General features: G+C 34.8%; 1 protein-coding gene across 1 annotated transcript in view; it reads left to right on the forward strand.

Moving 5' to 3' along the window:
• The first annotated feature begins 12,764 nt into the window (after positions 1-12,764).
• LOC131681640 (histidine decarboxylase) overlaps positions 12,765-23,988 on the forward strand; it is a 75,519-nt gene continuing 64,295 nt past the window's right edge. The window contains exon 1 of the mRNA XM_058962557.1: positions 12,765-12,826. The gene's annotated coding sequence lies outside the window, so the exon portion shown is untranslated. The remainder of the gene's footprint in view (positions 12,827-23,988) is intronic.

The following is a 23,988-nucleotide window of genomic DNA, read 5'->3' on the forward strand; positions in this document are numbered from 1 at the left end:
CATTTATGGATGATCCCTATGTCTATTTGTGTATGTGTTCGTCTGAGTATTAATGACATCTGGGCCAGGGAATGGATGCAGAACTAGCGTATAATTTTTTCGTAATACAATTTGCGCATTTGATTCTAATCATTCGGGAAGGAGGGATTGGATAAATTAGGGTATAATGAATTCACCAACGCACGTAAATCATCCGTTCCCGGCCAGCACAGCATGATGAAAGTCTTTTTTTACAATTGAGAATGACATTTACGCACTGACCCAGTACACGTCCTTAGTAGATGCCAAGCCACCACACAGAGTGTTCTGGAGTGTCGGGTTCCACCATGAACAAGGTAATACCTACTAAACTCTATTGATGAAAGTCTAACATAATACAATTGTCGTTAATGGTAAATATACAACATTTGCTGCGTTTAGATGAGTTTGATCGCATGGTACATGTGTTTTTCTATTCTACTTCATTAGTCTGTTTCTTTTGTACATCTATTAGTTCACTTTTCCATGCACTTCTAATCAAGCTCATTGTATCTTTTTTCTTTATTCGGCATGTTGTAATTCCTTTTATTAGTATATACCTACCATACGCTATCTATACTCGTATAGATACAAACGCTCGTGGCGTTCGCGATAACACAAACCTGGTCACAAATGCGACCATGCAATTGCAATTATCCACTCTATTTACGCCCGCGATTTCGCCTACATGAAAACACCTCGGTAGTGAAGTAAACGTAGCACCTTTAAACTTCCAAATGCAATCTCAAACATTAACCCACACACTTGCGCGATCATGAAACGGTCACGCCCGGAAGTCTTTCCTCGGCCCTAGCGGTCTGGACTAATGCCTTTAGTTGAACCAATAAAAACTTGACGCTCATATTCATTAAATAACACGTTCCATGGTTATATGACCTGGACCTCTAGTTATATGGGAAAACGGACTCTCTCTCTACCATCTGTACCATACACTTAAAATTAAGCATTAGATTCAAGCTCTGCGTGCGATCATCCAAGAATACACGCTACATCATTATAAAATCGTAATTATACACGCGAAGTCACATACACGTGACAGATACTTTATTATACAAATGCTTGAGCCCTTCGCGACCATCCACGGCACCTACACCCGCGGTCTCGTAAACATGATAACATCGCCATCTCAAGCGTGAACCTAAAAACTCCCGCACTCGCACGATCATGCATCGGTCACTTCCGGATGTTTATATCCTTGATATCAGCAGACTAGGTCCATGCCTTCAATTGATCAAATTAAAAAAGAAAGCTTTCATATCCACTATACACCACGGTACATGGCGACATGACCGGGGACTCTAGTGATATGGGGTAACTTACTTCCTGTCAGAATGTGATTTGTTCACCGAAAACTATATATAATACCTATCAGAACGAAAGTCCGCGTGACTTTCCAAAAACGCACACTTATATAGGAATGGCCAAACGGTTACAAAATCCAGTTTTGTACACGCGAACATACGAACGCTTAAGCCTTTCGCGATTAACAACGCACACCTACGCCTGCGATCGCGCAAACTTGCTAACACCCCGGTAATAAGGTGAACGTTTTAGCACTTACGAAGATTCAAGCGCTGTCTCAAACGTGAACCTACAAATGTCCGTGTTCGCGTGATCATGAATCGGTCACATCCGGAAACCATTACCCTCTATCCTAGCATTTTAGGTCCATACATTCAGTAGGACCAATAAAAAAATACCGGGAACTGATATGATAGATCTCACATTCTTCTAACATCGGAGCCGCACATCAAAAATTTAGTATCAGATTCACGGTCCGCGCGCGATCATCTAAGAACATAGGCGAATATGCGAAAGGCACACGGTTTTTAAATAGAACTTATACACGCCAGTTACATACACGTTAGCACACGTTACATACAAATGCACAAGCGATCGAACACGTTAACGCACAAATGCTCGAGTGCTTCGCGATGATACACGCGATCATGAATTTCCTACTCCCGCACATAGCTGAACCGTACAATGAATATCACATTCAGAATCACGGCCCGCTACCGTTTGGCCTAAAGTAGTGTTTTAGTGGGCGCCATTCGCCTGTCTCGTCTGCCCTTCCGAGAACCTAGCTCTATAGCTCCAGTAGGACAACTCAAAACAAAAGAAACTTGAAATTTATCGATGTGCTCAATGGAAAAATAATTTTCTTCTTCATTTAATGACTTTTGTTGATATATAATGTTGTATACATTAAGTCGATCAATGCAGCTGTCGAATTCTCGGACAAAAAATTGAGAATTAACAAAGTCACAGAGCATTACAATTAACGTTTCTGGAAGTACACTTCAGCCAGGCGTTTGCTGGATGCTAACCTGAGTGTATTACAAACCTTTCCCTTTCAGAGTGAGTGACCAATCTCAAAAGTGAAGATATAATTTAATATAGAGGGCTAAGCTGAGAGAGACAGAGAGGAAGTATTACTGAAACTGAGAAAAATATTTCTAAAAATAGTTTTTGTTTGTTTGTTTGTTTGTTTGTTTATTGACCAGTAGCGTAAGATAAATATCTATTAAAAATTACTACCTCCGGTTTTACAATGCGTAGATGTCTGCTTAATTGAATTAATTTTAAATTTTAACCTAATCTAACTTAATTTACAAATTACGGTTCCAAAAGTTGATGCAGCCACTCTTGAAAATTGCGTCCGACGAAGAACGTTTCACTGCGGACGGTAACGAATTCCAATTTACCACACCTCGAACGAACAGTGAATTGGCGTAACACGCCGTGTTGTTTGCTGGAATCACCAGGTTCTCCAGACAGCGACCTCGAGTTTGGATGAGCCTTTCATGTAGTATAGCTGGGGACCGTGTTGCCAGGAGGTTTCGCTGGAATATACACGATCGATGTGCGTACAAATTTTGCAACGGACATCCAAAGAGTTTCTGTTGCAGGTGACTCCCATGTTCATAACGGTTTAGTCCATAAACATAACGCACACAGCAGTTTAGTGCGACACGAAGCCGATCGAAGGATCCTGCACTGGGACGGACATGCAGAATATCACCGAACAAGAAGTGAGGGAGGATCAAGGATTTGAAGAGCTACAGTTTGGTGGAAGTTGGTGCGGCTGAGGTACAGCTTAGGGTTCGTCGCGGTGCGGATGTGGGCGGTAAATGGATAGTCCGCACCGCAACCGCAAAAAAATAATAAAACCGCACCGCTTACCGCAACCGCACTGCATTTACCGCACCGCACCGCGCGGTAATGCGGTAAAATTATGTATTTTTGAAAAATGTGTTGAAAAATTATTATTTTTTTTTTGAATAACCAAATATAATAAAATATTACTCTTATTTACACGTACATTAACTTTGACGGACTCCTCAGAATGTAACATTTATTAAAAAATTAAAAAAGTTGACACTTTGCAAGTTTTATTAATAAAATTCCGTACATTTTGAGATAAATACTTTCAAAACAAGGTAAATCTTAGCATAGCACTGAAGTCATATGAAATGTAGCTTTACTTAGGGTTGTGGTACCGGTAATACCAGCACCGAAAATCCCGGGAATACCGACCCATTTTTGGTACCGTAATACCGGTACTGAAGAAAAGCCAGTACCGGTATTTTCGGTACCATACAATTTTTTTATGAAAAATATGTGGATTCTCTAGGGGGACATGTTTCAAAATATCGGTCTGCAAGATAACTTTTAATTATATTAATTACCTTCTATAAGTTAAACATTACTAGCTCCCGTTGTACTGAACGGAATGTTTAAATTCTTTATATTGTTATTATTAAATTTTAACGATCTTGTACTAAATTCCATAATATTCACATCTAGCGTAAGAGACGTAAAAATTTGCTATGCTTTTTTTTATTAGCGACATTCTGATTGGTTTCCATTTTTTACTGGGTGGCATGTAATAAGACTATGGTCTAAATCATGCCTTTGGTTTTCTCTTAAACCTTTATTTATAAAATAAAGAACAGCGATTTAGCAGCTAACAATTTTAGACTTGGTGAGCTACTCCAAAAGGGGCGATTTGTGATTATTAGTGATAGGAAAATTCAGCAAAACTCCATAGTTTACAGGAAAGCAAAGAGCCTTGGTATGCAGGTCGAAACCAATTTACAGCAAATCAAGAGAGGAAAAGCGAGCAACCTGCTCGGATTTACTGCCATTCTCGCTTTGATTTACTGTTATTAATAGTGTTTCTTACTTTTACCATCTGTTAAAGTCGATAAAAGTCGCACCGCTTAGCAGTTATTGATTTCATAGTGGCCTAGATTTCGAAATAAAAGAAGGTGCCGCATACGAAAAATATTTTCTGCTGAAATGAGTCATGCCATTCCGAATCAATTAAAAACAATAAACATGTTTTTTGATCAACACAAATCAATTATCTGAGAATAAGGTCATCAGTTTCAGCATTCAGTTTCATTTTGAAGCTCTTTTCGAATTTAAAAAAGGGCTTCAGTACCGTTGTACCGGTTCTCCACAAAAAGAGTCGGTACTGCGAACCCTACATGTAGGGGAAGATGGGGTAAAACGCACCCCCGAGGCAAAAGGCACCCCTTGCTTATATCGAAAACTACTGAAAATTTATAGAAAAGGGTAACACCAGTCAGAAGTCCGCCAAAGTAAACATACTTTGTCAAAATTTCATAACCGTACATCAATAGCAGCTCGAGAAATAAACAAAAGACAATATCGTGCTCTTCTCATGTCATTATCGTGACTCGTGCAACAAGGATTTTCAGCTCTTATAAATGCAATTTGTATTATTATATCAGTGCATTCCAGTTCTATTTATACCTTTGTTCATTATTCTGTCGCATTATATATGAAAAATCTACTAAATAATTCACTTTTTGCTAAATTTATATCTCTGCTCCATCGGGGGCAAAATGCCCTCTTCTTTGATTTGGCTGATTTTTTAATCGAAAACAAAAAAAAAAATTCTGGAAACCTATTAATTGCATAACCTACGGCTATTTAATGGCACACTTTTATGAAATCTCGTTAGAAAACAAAACTACACTCAAGTTTTTTTTACGCGGTTTTTTTTTTGCGCGGTATTTTTTTACGCGGTTTTTTTTACGCGGATTTTGAAATTTACGCGGTTTTCATTTACGCGGCTCGTATCCCCCGCGTAAAAAAAAACCTGAGTGTACTTGCTTGTTCACCGAGCATTCTGCCCCGTTGTTGCGGTGCATTCTTCCCCGTTGTTATAGTGCATTATGCCCCATTGTTGGGGTGCATTTTACCCCCGAACAGATGCGTTTTGCCCTGCTTATTTTTCAAAAGGCAATTTTTAATGATTTTGAAGAATCGAATATTTTTCATGTTCTTGATTATTTTGTAAAGCATTATGACTGTGATTACAGAGGAAGATGTTGGCAAAACGATATCATTAATTAAATTCTCCCGATTGATGTTCTGTAGCTGAGTTATGATCATATTTCCTTAGGGGGTGCGTTTTACCCCATCTTCCCCTACTTCATCATTATACATACAAAAACGTTCTTCCGCAGCAATCAATAGGAAAACTTTTAAGTTCTCCAAATTAATCAAAAGTTCTCCAATTTAATCAAAATTCACAGTTGAGAAAATGTCATCGTAAACGATTCATAATTCCACGATTGTCAAGAGGAATCGGGAGAAATGATGCATTTTTAAATTGGATTTGATAGTGCAATTCAATTGTTTTTCAATGATTGTATTGTGCATTTTATATATTTGAAAAGGTTCGCTTGTAAATTTTTAAAAGTGTTCAAAATATGACGTAAAAATACTGATGCCAATTTATATTGGACACAGCTTATAGATTTTAATTCTTATACCATGTTCACACTACAGAGTTAAAACATGTTATAATAATTAGCAACAAGAAAAATGTCATCAAGATAGCGTTAAAACACGTTTTAACTCGTAGTGTGAACGTAGTATTAGTAACAGATTGTTTTATCATATTAGAATAAACAAAATGTAAAAAATCAAGTAGCGATAGGTCGAATACAGATTATATTCGGATTTATTTTCCAATCATTGTCAAGTCCATGGAAATTAGAGCAATCAAATGTTTATTATGTTTCCCTATTGTAAGGTAATAAGTTTCGTCGTTCTTAAATGGTAAAAGTCAAAGTTTTAATTCACTTTTTAATGCAGACTGCAGACTTATCAATTATTTTTTAAAGTGCGGTTGCGGTAATACCGCGCGGTAAATGCTCATTTCCCGCACCGCATCCGCAAGAAAAAGTGTCTTACCGCACCGCAGATTTTGCGGTGCGGGTGCGGTAAATACCGCGCGGTTGCGGTAAATACCGCAACCGCGACGAACCCTAGTACAGCTGCATAAGATGCGAATGCCAGCATATATTTTTCCGCACTGTTGTGCTATCAGACCATCCCACTGCAAATTATTTTGATAAATCCTAGATTTTTTGCGTTGTCGAACTTTTAGCAGGGTTCACGTGAAGGTTATGTCGCCGCGACCAATCAGCAACTTGTTTGAGATCCGCATTCACCATCCTAACAAGCTCGTGTGCACAAGGTCCAATATAGAGTTGTACATCATCGGCGTAAATCTGAATGGAGCAGTACTTCATAACCGTCGGTAAATCGTTTATATAACAGCTAAAAAGCAGAGGACCAAGCAATGAGCCTTGAGGCACACCGGACGGTGCATTAGCACTGTTTGAGCAGTGATTTCCACAGAAAACGGTCTGCTTTCTATTACACAGGTACGACTGCATTAGGCACACGGCAGTTGTAACATCATTTCTCAAAAATTTGTATATCTGAAAATGGCTGAAAAATCTGTATAAATACAGATTATTCTGTATTTTTGGTAACCCTGCAACCAGCGGTATGACCGCACACAATCTAAAGGAAACACAAACACGTGTGGAGATTTGGTTGGCACCGGTACTCAACCGGTATTTTCCCACCTCTGGCTTGAACTACACAGAAAATAATATTTTTTAATTTTAAAATCGATTTTTATGCATATATTTGGAGCATGAATATAAATGTAAAATTAAGTTTCACCACACACACGCACACACAATTCGTCGTGCTTTCTTCAACGAATTTTATTATAATTTTTCACGTTGATTGAAGATTACAGTTTCTGTTAACGGGACACCAATACACTTTAATGTATTTTTAATGAAATATTCCTGTAAAATAAATGACATGTAATACTACATGAACGATTTTGATGCTCCCATAGATTGCATCGAATTCAACTTAATTTTCAATCAAATTTTTGATTCAAGCTTTGTATGTCTACATTTGTATTGAATTACATGTCGTTTAAACTTCATTTTTTTTTGGTGTGTTGTAGCGATGAAGAAATTTCAAGGTAATCATCGAAATCAGAAAAAATAAGGAGAACTTTATTTTCAAATCATTATAAGTTTACTGGGCCAATTTTTTTGCTTTGAAATGGTTGATTGATTAAAGTTGAGTAGTCAGGAAATCAGATGAATAGAGGGGCTAAGGTGAATTAGGGAGCGTCTACCCTACAGGAATATTGTGTTCGGCATATTCCCATTGTGAATTACTCCTTACCCCACGGGGTGAGTCGCTTAGAACACCTATATTAGCAACGAAAACACAATATAAGAATAGAGGAATTCCACGAAGATCCGTCCTAAAATAATTAAAATCCTCATCGACCATCTTGGATTCCTATGAAATTTTACACATTTCATCGCCATGGGAGACTAAACATTTTCCACAATCAGTAAGATTGTTTTGACCCAAGAGCAATTTTTTAAAAGGACGTAAACATTTCTACGTGCATTAATTTCAAATTTTTTTGTTCGCTTACTGTATTCTGTACAGCAAAACTCTCTGAGGACGAGTTTGAGAGAATGAATATTTATGTGCGAAAAAAATGCACTGAAAAAAATGGTGTGTCATTTTTCACAGAAACAAAAATTTGTGTTAAAAATTTAAAACCCATTTTTTCTATTTTTTTATATTTTGTCAATAAAAACCTCAAGAGAAAAGAAACATTTTGAATGTGATTGTATGATGGAGAACTTATCCGTAAAAAAGTTTTTCTAACAAAAACTTTATACATGTTTTTAAATTTCATGAATGAAAAGGTTTTTGTTTCTAAAATAGGTTTTTGTTTCTAAAATATAAATAATTAGAAAAAAAGGGTTTTTTGCAATTTAAATTTTTAACACAAATTTATATTTTTGTGAAAAATGACACATTTTTTTCAGTGTATATTTTTTGGCACATAAATATTCATTCAGTTAAACTGGTCCTCAGCAAGATTTGCTGTTTAAGATACAGTAATCGAACAAAACAAATTTGAAATTAATGCACGTTGAAATGTTTACGCCCTTTTGAAAAATTGCTCTTGCATCAAAATATTGCAATTGTCAGAGAAAATAATGGAAATTCATAAACCGAACACAACTTCAAAGTTTCGTTCGAAACGACGATGGTCATATTTTGTGGTCGGCCGGTTTCTCAAAGAATCCCTCAATACGATCATTTCACTCGTTATCACATGTATGTTACATTGAGGCACACTTCTGTAAACTAGAAAACAGAACAAACAGCTAAAATGTTCTTATTTCAATTATTAGTGTGAGCTCCTAAAATCCGGAGCTGCCCAATACACTGATAGTTCCTTTTTCACTTGGTTATTACGACAATTAAAGCTGCGAAATTACCACTTTTCCATACTACATGTTTAAACCTTGATCAACAATCATCACAATGATAGCATCAAAAAATACTGAACGATCAACAAAGAAAATTTCCAAATGCACTGATGATTTGCGATCGAAATATTAAATAATCGAAAAAATCTTTTTATCAAATATTGTGTTATTAAGTTTCTCCTGCTGTAAAGTTTTACTTCATCGATTTCGTGCGAGCGATAGAAATCCTCTAGGAAATCAATAAAGGAACTATATGAGTCATTCCACGCGAAGCGATAAAAAAAGATGCAAACTTGAAATCGACCTTCACCGATTTGAACCAAATTTGGAGGAATTGTTCATCTAGGGTCAATATATAAAAACCCAAATTTTTGTGTCAATTGAAACACCCCCCGGGTCATGGGAGCACCCCCCGTTTTGGTAAATTGCCAAAACCCTTGATTTTCTTTTGATCATATAACCGGTTCTATTTACTCTAAAATCAAACCGCAAGATGGCTTTTGATGAAAATTATTCAAAGAGTCTAAAAAATATATTAATTTTTGGCGGCAGTGCTGCCAACTATGCGATTTTTTCAGTTAAACATTAAAAGTTAATTTTCCTCTCAATACATATATTTCAATTTTGAAAATTCTAAAGCCATCGTGCTTCTCAGACATTTTTACATAAAAAACACTTATCATCTCAATATAATATGAGCGCATTCTGAGATATACCGTTTTAAAGGGAAAACTCGCAGTTTCTCATATAAAAATCCATTTTTATTGTCCAAAATTGAGATAATCTTCAAACGGTCATAAAAATCGACCCTGATCTGCTAGAGGCAAACCAAAAACGTAGTTTTTCATCATTTTCGTCAACTTCACCAAAAATTATGTTTAAACTCAGAATACTCAAGTTGGTTTTTTTAGTGCTGTACGCTTACGTGCTGATTTTATATGGGAAATTGCTGTTTTTTCTCTTCAAAACGGTGTATCTCAGGATCCGCTCAAATTATAGTGAGATTATAAGCGTTTTTTATTTAAAAATATCTGAGGAACACGATGGTATTAGAATTTTCAAAATTAAAATATATCTATTGAAAGAAAAATTAACTTTTAATATTTAAATGAAAAAATCGCATAATGGCAGCACTGCCGCCAAAAATTAATATTTTTTCTAGGCTCATTGAACAATTTTCTTCAAAAGCCATCTTGCGGTTTGATTCTAGAGTAAATAGAACCGAAAATGATCAAAAGAAAATCAAGGTTTTTGAGAATTTGCCAAAACGGGGGGTGCTCCCATGACCCGAGGGGTGGTTCAATTGATACAAAAATTTGGGTTTTATATACTGGCCCTAGATGAATAATTCCTCCAAATTTGGTTCAAATCCGTGAAGGTCGTTTACACGTGCCTTGCTCACTTCGCGTGGAATGACCCATATATTTTTAAGAAAGGTTTACTAACCTAATATTTTTTGTGAATATAAATATACCATAGACTTTCGCCCAGCACCATAATTTTATATTACTCTTGCATTACCCAGATATTGATACCGCTACATAGACTTCATACTTTCTTTTCGAAGAACATTCCTTCGCTGTCAGTTTCTTCACTTTTTAATAAATTTATAAATTATAGGTACCTGAAATAATAACTCAACAATATGAATCATTGCGTTTCCCTGTTGTGGTTTTGTTATTATTTCACTACTACTATCATTGGACGACTCACCCTCTACGCTACTACGATTTCAGGGCATAAATCGTTCATGTAACCAGATTCCAATCTTGGCATGCCGGCCACACCGATTCAAGGAACTGAGCTAGCAAAAATAACATAGAATAGAAAGCGAAAGTGCGAGAAGCGTTCCCCTCCATCGCCAAGCTGGAGTGTTGATATTTTGATGACCGAGTTGCGTGTCCAAATATGCTAATCGAAGTGACCACCGTCCGCTGACCCGGAGGATATCGCCCCCGAAAAATGAAGCACGTGGGTCACGAACCTGTACGTACATAAACGTACAGCCGGTCGGCCAATGGAGACGGTAGAGAACGGAAATCTGAGAACTGTTGTGTGGACTCTTTCATGATTTCGCCGGTCTTTGCTCTTATGCCCGAATGGGGGTTGGTAGAGAAATAAAAATAAGAATCTTATCGCATACAATTTCAGCACGTTCTTATTTTCGACTCCTGCCGACACCGGCCGGGCACGCGGTTTTCGTTTTCAGTTTGAACAAGCGGATTGCAGGTATTTGTTTCATCAAAAGTAGGTCTTTGAACGCGAATTCGGGGTGAACTTTCCATTCTTCTAATTAAATCGATACGACAGGGGTGACTATGAGTGGGTGGACGTAAGAATAGCTCATATGGAATGGAGGTTCGGACATTCATCGCTAGAATTGAGTGGTCCGTAGTAGAATCAGCTGTGAAACCGTTAAACAAAACGCATGAATTAGGGAAATTAAACCTAGCTGAACAGTTGGTACTTGAATTTTGTGTTTTTTATGCAATACGCTCATTTAATACGGTGCACACTGGGCTAAGAAAGGAAATTAGCAAAACAACACCACTAGTGCATTGGGTATGCTATTTATTTAGCTGCAGTGTTCATCAGAATGTTTTGGTTTTATCTGCGCCTTATTTGGGTGATGGAAATTAGTTTGAATTTTCACTGCATAGTCGCAGCTGCGACGCAAACTTTGCTACTCGTTTGGCGTATTCTTATGAAATTCCACTGAACTGCACGATTGTTGGAATATTTTCTTTTGATGGGAGGTAAAGGGTTGGCGGTGCGATATGTGGTGGAGTAAGTCCCGCGACACACCTCTATTAAAGTCCGGAATACCTATTAACTGATCATTTTCAGAGTAATGGAAAACCTTTCTATATTAGAGGAAAAAATGTGCCTTACCGATCAAGCCCAATTATATAGATTATACTAAAGTTTGACGTGTCATGCATTTTAAAGACATTGGGGCTTAAATTTTAAATTTTTAATTTTTCAGTTCCTGTTTATATAGCATCAAGAAGTGTCGCAGGTGGCCAATGTGATCAAAGCGACTTTAATTGCTATTGCTTGTAATAAATTTCGCATAATAATAATTCGCACTTTTCTTGAGGGACTGGATATACCAAATAAAGAGCCTATACCTGACACATAGGATCATTTAGTGACATTCTTAAGTCAAAAATTATCGCATCGCATACCCGTCGAGCCATCGAGTGCGGCATATCACCCGCAGTTGTGATGCGGCATCTATCCCAATTACCGAGGAAAGATGCCGCACGAAGACATTTTCTGTGTTTATCAGAAAAAAAATATAAGAAGTGCGAAAATAGCGCAATTTAAAAAAAACGGAATTTTTACGTTGAACTTAACATTTTCGGTACTCCGCGATACAACTGGACGCACATCATCATTAGTAATATTTTTGTAGGTGAATCAAAAGGATTAGTTTACATCTCCAGTGTTGTAATTCTTCGATGGACAAACTCACAGTATCATATTATAGTAGTAACGTGATTCTTTACACGAGATGTGCAGACAAATGAAAATATGTAAATTTTGCAAAGCAATCTGCTAAACAGGAAAATATTGTTAATTTTGAATAGTTTTGAACTTTGCCCGTAGAGCTTCCCGCTCCAGCGAACCAGTTCACCAAGCTTCAAACAGCAATACATAATTAAATCGACATAATCCTGTTAGGAAAGATTTCGATGATCGCTGACAGCACGAACCTTCCGCACAGCGGCCAGCATCCGGGACGAGTCACAGTACGGTCGGATGTACGCATGTCCTTCCGAGTAATGCTGTCTCACTGAACATAGGTACCGAGTTGCTGCCCGGCGGTTAAACTTCATTGATAGAGGAGCACACAATGAAGGACAACTGTTGCACGATTCCGGTTTCTAAGTAGATACTGCGCCGGGATGCGACAGCTGTCGGATTTGCACGTGGGCGAGTGAGTATCTTGTGGGTGGTGATGATGGTGATGGGTTGCACCAGAAATTGTCTTTCCTGACCGTTCCCCACAGATGGTATAAAAGGCGTCCTACTGATAGCGGGTCTTATCAGTTCTGTGCGTGATTTACTCGGTTGTGGTGACTTGTGGTGGTCTAAATTTGAGTACTGATTAAAAGACCATTGTAAGTTTAAAATAAAAGAGCACACCTGAATAGCGACGATTGGATTCGATGGCGGTTTTATTTCTATGATATAGGATCACGAGTTGTATATAAAAAAGGAAAGCAAATTATTCAAAGTTTGAACTCTAAACATAATCACTGGAAATTAGATTTTACCATTTGTTATCCAGAGAAACCATACATTGTGAATTGGGGCGCTGCTTTTATGTGCATCTGACTCGGCGTAGCATTTTCGAAGAGTAAAGGATAGTGTTATGATTCGCCAGTATACGAAGACAGAGTTAAACATTTCAGAAATAGAAACAAAAATTAACTGTATGTGACTAACAACGGAAGATACTATAATTGGCAAAGAGTCGTAGATTAAATTATAATTTCTTGGAACCAATGACTTCGTAATGAAAACTTTATCGTTAAAAATCTATAGTTTTAACAATACGTGTTGGGTGTTAGCTTGTTCGAGTACTGTTTGCTCATTAAACCCATTCATGCCCATGTTGTTTGTCAACAAAAACGTTTTCAAACAGCAATAACTTTTGGGTTAACCATGATTGACTCACAAAAGCAAGTAAGGCAAATAAATGTGATTGTTAGATTGATTGTGTTCCTTTGTGCACTAACAGTTACAAGTGTTCGCTGAAGAACTGAAGTTATTGCAATTAATCTGATTGGATGCCGACGGAGCAGTGCTGCCAGAAAGAGTTTACGTGATGACAAAAATAAAATTTTAAGATATCTTGGTTATTTTGCAATATTATTGAAAGCTGTTGAGCATCTTCAAACACTGCGAGGGAGGCACTTATCTATATTTATGAAAAAGTGGTTTTTCGGGTTTCTGACTCCACCATTTTCAATGGAAAATAGTTTTGGAACCCTGTACACGTTAGAAAAATGTTGGGCATGAAAGGGTTAATACATTTCGAAGCACTATAGCATAACTAACTCTGCTATGCAGTATCAAGAAAAATTGATTTGAAAAAATACTCCAGTCAATCTACGTTGTGGAAGATTCAAAAGTTCGGCAAGAGAGTACTGGGTATGTGTCGAAATCTTATCATTTCTACAGAATAATTGAAATGGAAGAATTCTATGAGAAAAAGAAAATATAATTTGGAAGGATCACGAGTTATTCTGAAGTATCCCGCAGCAAAGGACGTAACGTTCTGCTCTGAACTTACACCGCCGAATTACGTGACAGGGTCTATGAAAACAAACGAGCGTACCTCTACCTGCGATACCTTAGGACTCAAACCCTTTCAATAATCTCCAACTGCATAGCATTGATTATTTTGAGAGTGAATTTTAAACGAAAATGCTGTTTGAGCAACGAGTAACAAAAATGGCCTGGAAGTTGTAAAATACCCTTTGACCTTAATATTTGAGGCAATAATGCAGACGTTGCAGTAACCCATTAGTAAAACATTACAAGATGTAGAAAAAATCGTGTGAATTTAGATCTCCGGACCCTGACATCTACGAGCATAAAAATGACATAGTTTCAAGTTTTATTTTAATTTTACATGATGTTGAAATTCATAAATCATGCAATTTTAGTTTGTTTAAAATGTTATTAAGTATATTTTTATGGTACTCTGCATGGAAAGTAAATGTTTTAAGTACAATTAAACAAAACACAATAATATTTCCTTAATTCGTGAATTACGGTTTGTTAAATTATGTAAAGTTTGCATAACGTCAAAAATAAAATTCGTATTTTTTTGGCTTGCATAATTCAAAGGCTCTCGTACAAGCGCCAAAGCCTATTGAGAAAAGCAGTACTATCTACCAGGAATCACCGATGGTGGACGAGCACTGAGTTCTTCGTATCGATAGTCGAGATATGTTATCCGGAAGTTAGCATGGAGACAATATTGAACTATTGCTGGTGCTGATTAAGCTAATTAGTAGATACTGCATGTACTGATCTTAAAGCGTTACTCGCTTAAGCCATACCTTGTTGGCCGCACCCTATTTGTCAAACTGATAAATAACGAATCACATAGCTTCATGAATTTATTACCTCTCCCCCGAGGTAGCAATATCGAACCTTTGTTTTTCTCCTTATTCGTAAATGACGTTTATAATGTGTACTCCAAATCTAAATCGATTAGTGTGTCCAAGTGTTCAGTAACCTCACAGAAAAAATTCAATTTCTGGAGCTATACTAACTCGGGAAAGTCACTTGAAAGAGTATTGTCAGGGACGTTGGTATACTGCTGAATACTAAATGTTCGTTCATAAATCACTACTCGCACACTATTTCGCAAGCCAAGAGATGTTGGATTATTCATTAGAGTGGCTAAAGGGTTCACTGCCTGAATACATTGAATTTCTCCTTTGTTTGCTCCGTCCTGGAAGCTACAGCTATATTCTTGTGTCTTTATGCGAACTAACAGGATGGAATTTATACAAACAAAGTTTCTCGGTTACGCGTTTGAATCCCTACCATGATGCAATCCGATAGAGCTTTGGAAACCTTTGCAAAAAGGCGATATATATCCTGAGTCGTTTTCGTAGGAATATTTCTAACTTGCGAAGTAACTACTCCACATATACTCTCGCAGATTAATGTAAATATTACCCCTAGACAATTCATATCGTGGGCCTTCTGAAGACTTGACTAACAAAGCACTGATTATGGACAGAGCGAATCCATACCGACGATGTGTAGTGTTTTTGATAGAGTGTATAAATATTTTGACTTCTCCTTATCATATGATGTTTCAAGGAATATGGTCAAACGATTAACCATGTGCATTTAGTAACTTAGATTATAATTTTTATTTATTATACCTGTAATTAAATCCAATGAAATGGAATGTAATATAGAGGGATTTCATGAGAAACCGGTCGACCGCAAAATATGACCATCGTAGATTCAAACGAAACTTTGCAGTTCTGTTCGGTTTATGAATCTTCATTGTTTTTCTCTAATAATTGCAATATTTTGAAACAAGAGCAATTTTCCAACAGGACGTAGACATTTATACGTACATTAATTTTTTGTTCGATTAGTGTATTTTAAACAGCAAAACTATCTGAGAACGAGTTACAGGGAATAAATACTTCTGTACGAAAAAACATGCGCTGAAAAATATGTGTCATTTTTAACAAAAACAAAAAATTGTGTGAAAAATTTAAATTGCAAAAAAACATTTTTTAAATTTTTTGTACTTTGTCAATAAAAACCTAAAGAGAAAAGAAATATTTTGAATGTGATTGCATAATGAAGAACTTATCTGTAAAAAGTTTTTAAATGTCGTACTATTTGGCATACAAAACTTTAATTTTTTTACAAAATATAATTCTAAATATCATTTTAAATCAAAATGTACTTAACAAAAATCTTCCAAAATGCAATAGTTTTCGAAATTATTGGAAATTTGCTCCAACAGAACAATTAATTCGTGTAATTATGCCATTTTTATGAGTTATTCGCGTTACCCCATCATAAAACGTCAACAAACTAATGTTTATCGTTTTAAAAACGTGAAAGAAACTTTTTCAGTGCATTACATTTTTATAATTCATACTATTTACATTTACAGTACTAAACTCTATTTTAAATCAAAATGCTCATAGCAAAAATTTTCTAAAATGTAGTAGTTTTCGAGATATTTTAAATTTTGTTTTAACAACAAAATTATTTTATTTTATTACGACCTTTTCATAAGATACTCACGTCTCTCCATTAACAACAATCGATTTTCCGAAAGGGCCATAAAAATATCAAGGTGATATTGTGAACGATTGGAAAGCTACATGAAAACAATCAAAATATGATTCAACTATACATTTAACCCTTTATGCGGCCCAGAGTTTGGGGCTATTTATGAATGTTATATCAATAGAAACACGGTTTTTCAATTAGTTTATAATATATTTACATTTATTTCGTAACAAAATAATGTTTTGAAATATACTTGGTACCGCCCGTACCGCCGTTAGAAAACGTCAGTCTTCATAATGTTTGATGAATTTCCAACGAGATTAGTGGAAACATAAAGACAAATCGAGCTGGATCGGAAATTCAAAAAGAAATTAAGGTGAGTTACTGGTTATTACCTGATTAACCCCGGGATTCTGAGGATAAGTTGAAAAAATGAGACCACTGGTTACAGACGTTCATTTATTCATTTAATTTTTTTCTTTTTAATTTTTACCACTCATAAACCAATTTTTGGATTAAAAATAGTTGTTTTTACAAATTTGAATCACCAACTTATAGAGTCAGTAGTATTTTTTCAAAATTGAGCTAATTGTATTATCCAAAGGGAAATCGACGCATTTTTTTCAAAAAACTCTTCACCAATCTGACACTGTTCACCGTATCTCAATAAAAAGTAATAAGAAGAGTTGCCAGACTCATAACGAGTAGATTTCATAAGATTGGAACACTTCTCACTTCATATTTCTGCGTTATGAACGAAACGAAAAAGTGGCAATATAGTTGCCACTGCCTTATAAAGGGTTAAATCATTGTTGAATAATAATTTGATAGTTTTCGCATAGCTTTCAAACGGTTTATAATTTGGCCTTGATGTCAAAGGGAAAGTTACAGGAAATTTTATGGGCCTTTTGAAAAACCTATTGTTGTAGATGTAGAAACGCGAATAACTTATGAAAAGGTCGCAATAAAACAAAATAATTGGGTTGTTAAACAAAAATTGAAATATCTTGAGAAAATTTTTGTTGAGATCATTTCGATTTTAAATGTTTAGAATAATATTTAAAAAAAAGTATTTTTGGCTGCAAATAGTATGAATTATAACAATATGTCAAAAGTTGTTGTTAGCAACACTTTTTATTAAAAGCTTCTCCATGATCCAAACAAACTAAAAATGTTTCTTTCGCATCTTTAAAACGACAAATATTAGATTGTTTACATTTTATGATGGGGTAACGTGAATAACTCAAAATGGGTATAATTACACGAATTAATTATTATTGCTGGAGCAAAATTTCAAATATTTCCAAAACTATGGCATTTTGGAAAATTTTTGTTAAATGCATTTCGATTTAAAATGATACTTAGAATTATATTCTGTAATAAAATAACAGTTTTGTATGTCAAAAAGTATGAAATTTAAAAACATGTATATTGTTATTGTTAGAAAAACTTTTTTACCGATAAGTTCTCCATCATTCAATCACATTCAAAATATTTCTTTTCGCTTTGGTTTGTTATTGACAAAATATGAAAAACTTGTAAAAGGGGTTTTCTGCTATTTTAATTTTCAACATATTGTTTTATTTTTGTGAAGAATAACTCTTTTTTCAGTGCATATTTCTTTCGTATGGAAGTATTCATTCACTGTAACTCGTTGCATAAAATAAGGTTATCAAACTTTTTATTTCGAAAATGCTGTTTGTAAAAACTGTTAAGTCCTTTTAAAAATTACTCTTTAATATAAATTATCTTATTGACTGTTGAATATGTTTAGCAGTGGCGGCGCGAGGTGTTTTGCCGCTCGGGGCCAAAAATTGAATTTGCCGCCCGTTTATAATGAATTTTCAAAAGAGTTCGATTTTTTCCCACCTATATGAAACAAATATGATAAAAGTATTACAAAATGTCTTCATGAAAGCTGCGCATACATTTGCTCGCGAAAGGTGGCGCTATGACTCCGCTAACATGTTAGCGCCACGCTACTGGTAGATCCTTTATAAAATATAAGATATTAGTTATAATTACCCTAAATATAAAATCAAAGTATGAAATTTAAGTGCAAGATTAATTAATTTTAGAGGGATTCCATGAGAAACCGGCCGACCGCAAAATATCACCATCGTCGATTCGAACGAAACTTTGCAGGTGTGTTCGCTGTATGAATCTCCATGATATTCTCTGGCAATTGGAATATTTTGATACAAGAGTAATTTTTCAAAAGGGGGTAAACGTTTCTACGTGTATGAATTTCAAAATTTTTTTGTTCGATTACTGTATTTTATACAGCAAAACTATCTGAGAACAAGTTACAGGGAATGAATACTTCTGTCCGAAAAAAATATACACTGAAAAAAATGTTGTGTCATTTTTCAAAAAAACAAAAATTTATGATAAAAATTTAAATTTCGAAAAAACCCATTTTTTAAATTTTTTATATTTTGTTACCGAAAACTTAAAGAGAAAAGAAACATTTTGATTGTGATTGCATGATGGAGAAAAAATCGGTAAAAAAGTTTTTCTAACAATAACTTCGTAAATGTTTTTAAATTTCATACTAATTGACATACAAAATTGTAATTTTATTACAGAATATAATTCTAAGCACCATTTAAAATCAAAATGCATTTAACAAAAATCTTCCAAAATGCGATAGTTTTCGAGATATTTGAAATTTTGCTACTTCAAAAACAATTAATTCGTGTAATTATGCTCCTTTTAAAAGTTATTCGCGTTACCCCATCAAAAAATGTCAAAAATTTAATGTTTATCGTTTTAAAGACGTAAAAGGAACCTTTTAAGTGTATTTGGATCATGGAGAAGCTTTCAATAAAAAAGTTTTCCTAACAACAACTTTTGACATTTTTTATAATTCTTACTATTTGCAGTCAAAAATACAATTTTCTTTTTGAATATGATTCTAAACGCCATTTTAAATCGAAATGCTCTTAACAAAAATTTTCTTAAATGTAGTAGTTCTCGAGATATTTTAACTTTTGTTTTAACAATTTAATTTTGTTTTATTGCGACCTGTTCATAAGTTAGTCGCGTTTCTCCATCATCAATAATAGGTTTTTCAAAAGGCCCGTAGACTTTCGTGCAACTTTCTCTTTGATATCAAGGCGATATTGTAAACCATTTGAAAGTTACATGAAAGCAACCAAAATATATTTCAACCATAGGGTCTGTTGATTAAACTATATAGCTGAATCGTATGTTGGTTGTTTTCATGTAACTTTAAAATGTTTCACAATATCGCCTTGATGTCAAAGAGAAAGTTGCAGGAAAGTTTACGGGCCTTTTGAAAAACCTATTATTGTTGATAGAGAAACGCGACTAACTTATGAAAAGGTCGTGATAAAACAAAATAATTGTGTTGTTAAAACAAAAGTTAAAATATCTCGAGAACTACTGCATTTTAGAAAATTTTTGTTAAGAACATTTCGATTTAAAATGGCGTTTAGAATCATATTCAAAAAGAAAATTGTATTTTTGACTGCAAATAGTAAGAATTATAAAAAATGTCAAAAGTTGTTGTTAGGAAAACTTTTTTATTGAAAGCTTCTCCAGGATCCAAATTCACTAAAAAAGTTGCTTTTACGTCTTTAAAACGATAAACATTAAATTTTTGACATTTTTTGATGGGGTAACGCGAATAACTTTTAAAAAGAGCATAATTACACGAATTAATTGTTTTTGAAGTAGCAAAATTTCAAATATCTCGAAAACTATCGCATTTTGGAAGATTTTTGTTAAATGCATTTTGATTTTACATGGTGTTTAGAATTATATTCTGTAATAGAATTACAATTTTGTATGTCTATTAGTATGAAATTTAAAAACATGTACGAAGTTTTTGTTAGGAAAACTTTTTTACCGATTTTTTCTCCATCATGCAATCACATTCAAAATGTTTCTTTTCTCTTTAGGTTTTTGGTAACAAAATATAAAATTTTTTAAAAAATGGGTTTTTTCGCAATTTAAATTTTTATCATAAATTTTTGTTTTTTTGAAAAATGACACAACATTTTTTTCAGTGCATATTTTTTTCAGACAGAAGTATTCATTCCCTGTAACTCGTTCTTAGATAGTTTTGCTATATAAAATACGGTAATCGAACAAAAAAAAATTGAAATTCATACACGTAGAAACGTTTACGCCCTTTTGAAAAGTTGCTCTTGAGTCAAAATAATCTTATTACCTGTGGAAAATATTTAGTCTTGCATGACGGTGAAACGTGTAAAGTTTCATTGGAATCTAAGATGGTCGGACACAATTTTAAAGATTTTCGGACGGATCTTCGTGGAATTCCTCTTTAATATTATATAAAGACAAAAAAATCGCTAAGTTACTAAAAAGTTCCTATTGAATACATCACAATTATTTAAAAAAAAAATAACGTGTTTTCAAAACTTACATATTTAAAAACACTGATCAAAGAATGGGACAAAACATTTTAAAGTATAATTCTTGTGAATTACTTGCGATCAACCATGTCTTTTTTTTAAATTCTCAAGCTAAACGATTAGAGAATCTTTATATACCTTTAACCACATTAAACGTATTTCTATCAATAACTATAAGTTTTGGCTGAGGCAAGACTAGCTTATAAAATTAATTGTTGAGATTACTAAATTTCATTTGAGCACTAGCATATATACGTATTATTCGTAGAATTGCAATTTGTCTGGCCAGATCCCGCTGGATCAGTGCTGCCAAGGACAGTTTCTGTTAAGGGCGTAACATAAATTTTTGATATATTTGGAATGACTCGAATTATTATTGAAAACTGATAAACCCTATCAATTTAGGTTGTCTTCGACTACCTTTTCCATACAATTTGATTATTGTAAATATTTTAGGGGAATTGTATTGAGCATTGGATGATAAATTTTGAGTAGCTTGCAGCACTGCGAAAGAAGAAATTAAAATAGGTTTTTCATGCTCCTTGATCCCTACAGTTTTGATGATTTTTTCATGAAAATTAGGAAAATTACTCAACATTCTTATTTTATTAAAAAATTAGAGAGATTTAGTTCTGCATTTAACGATCTGTTTATCTCCAAAATTGGTTAAGAATGGTGAAGTTAATTTTTGTTTCTCCAAATTAGATACTTGCTCGCATGAACTCTTCAGGGATTAGTTAGGCACATTGTACGCACTATGGCATTCTATAATCATAACTTCCGTTGTTTTTCCTAATTTTAACTTCAAAGCTTACACATATACTTTTAAATGTATACGTAATCGAGCAAAAAAAAATCGATTTTTTGAAAATTTTATATGAAACCGTCCCCTTAAAAGTTCATGTGAACAAGTTCTGATTTGGAGAAAAAACTGAATAACATAATGATTGTCATGAAAAGTACCGCATAATACTTTTAACAAAAGAACATAACAAATGACGGCGTAACTAATTTTTGAGACCCGAGAAATAGTTTTTTGCTATATAAATCAATATTTTAAGGGTATATTAATTTGATCAAGCGTAGGTTTGTATTGTATTTGACCAGACCTGCAACCTTTTCGGGATCACTTGAAAAGGTATATTCTTTTTTTATTTTGCGGCACCGTGTAATTATTCATTATGGTGCAAGAGTCGACAAATTTTTTAATAGTATTTTTATTCTAATAACAAGGTCGCCGAATGGTGAATACTTCCCAGTATTCGCCAGCTTCTAGCTCGTGCCTCAGCTTTGTAAGTAATTGCTTGCCACAAATTGAGTCCTACATGCTCCCAAACGTCCATAGGTAAAACGGCGTCATCATTATCTTAGTGACCTAGTGACCGAACAATCCGGATAATACGAATCATAATTGATATTTTAGATTTCCAGGTTTTTCGATCTTGAACCGCCATGGACGCCCACCGCACGCGCATCTTCCGCAATTGTGCACAGCCAGCGAGAGCGGGGTTTGCCCCGAAGTCGACAACCTCTTCTATGTCATAACATTCACTGGTTTCTCTTTCGTCATTTCGCGCTACAAGCCCAGTTTACTGTAGTCTGCCAAGTATACAACCACGCTAATAGCCTTCCAATGTCAGCATGGTTGTATACTTGATACCGTTAGGGATTTTTCTCCCAAACAAACCGAGCACTCGATATCCTGCTTCCTACAACATCTATGCCTCAAGGCCGTACAGAGCAACAAGGCGTATCAGCGATTTGAATAGAGCAAATTTTGCGCGCATCCTTAGGCTGTGGGACTTTAACTGACTACGTAAACCATATTCGCAGCAGCAACATAAATTTTTCTTTCGCGGCTAACATCGTTATCATATGTCACTAGGGTTCTAAGATATATAAATTTGTTGTTTTGTTCATTTCGTTTTATTGAATCATATGCCGCCGTGCAATCCACAGAGTGAGTCCGCAAGTTGAATTCCCGGGATATGTCCAGAATTTGTCGCATTTGATCCGTCGTTGATCGTCCTTCTCGAAACCCGCTTTGATATTCGCCGGCAAAGCATTCAGCCAACAGGCGCAGTTATCTGAACATAACACGAGTAATGTACTGGATTCTAAGGTGTGGCAATGCTATATTGCTCTCTCGCTCAATTTCTGTAAATTTATTACGTAATAAATTTCGACTCTATATATTTTCCATATATCCACATGCTTTACAGACACTGATCGAGAGAGCAATAGCCTAATATAACCTATGTAGATGGCGCTACATGACATTAAAAAATACTCGAGAAAACGAATTTTAACATTTTTTATCAAAAAATATCTGGATTAAAATATTTTATTCCTAAATCTTCGAAAATATACAATAATAAAAAAAGTTTCTAAGAGTGATAGATGTTATCATGACATTTAAAGGGTGTTTTCATCATGAATATAAAAAAAATATGTTCCACAATTTCTAATAACCCACGAAGCCGCAGATGGCGGCAGCTAGAGTTTTGTTTGTGACGAGAAGAGATCTTTAACTTTATAACCACGAAAGGAAATAAATGGGACAATGTGGGGCTTTTTTCTACAGACACATAAAATAAGGAAAAAATAAATAATTCATGTGAAATAATTCTAGTTCGCTTGAAATTTTTTGGGTAATCTAAAAATATACAATATTTCATTGTTTTTTAATTAAAATATGATATTTCGGACTGAGAATAAATTTAAAAAGTAATTTAAAAAAAAAATATTCAAACGCTGGGTGCGTCTTGTCTTCCCAACGGCCTTATCGTTTTTAAGCTCTCAGATAATCTTCCGTCTAGAAATCAGTGAACAAAAAATGTTGGTTTGTTTACCCCTTGCAAATCGCCGGTTTCAAATAAAACCATTCGGTCGAAAAACGTACGCTACCGCACGAAACTAACCTTCTATAGAACACTTATTAGACCGGTTGTCTTATCGACTATGTTGAAACAACGTACCCGTTACACGTAACAGGAAAGGAAACACCTTTCCAATGGAATTAAAATATTGAAAACACAAGGTATACTTTTTGAGTTAGAGGCAAGCAGTTTACGGAAAAAGTTGAATAA

Source organism: Topomyia yanbarensis, chromosome 2 (genome assembly GCF_030247195.1).
Source record: "Topomyia yanbarensis strain Yona2022 chromosome 2, ASM3024719v1, whole genome shotgun sequence".
Taxonomy (NCBI): domain Eukaryota; kingdom Metazoa; phylum Arthropoda; class Insecta; order Diptera; family Culicidae; genus Topomyia; species Topomyia yanbarensis.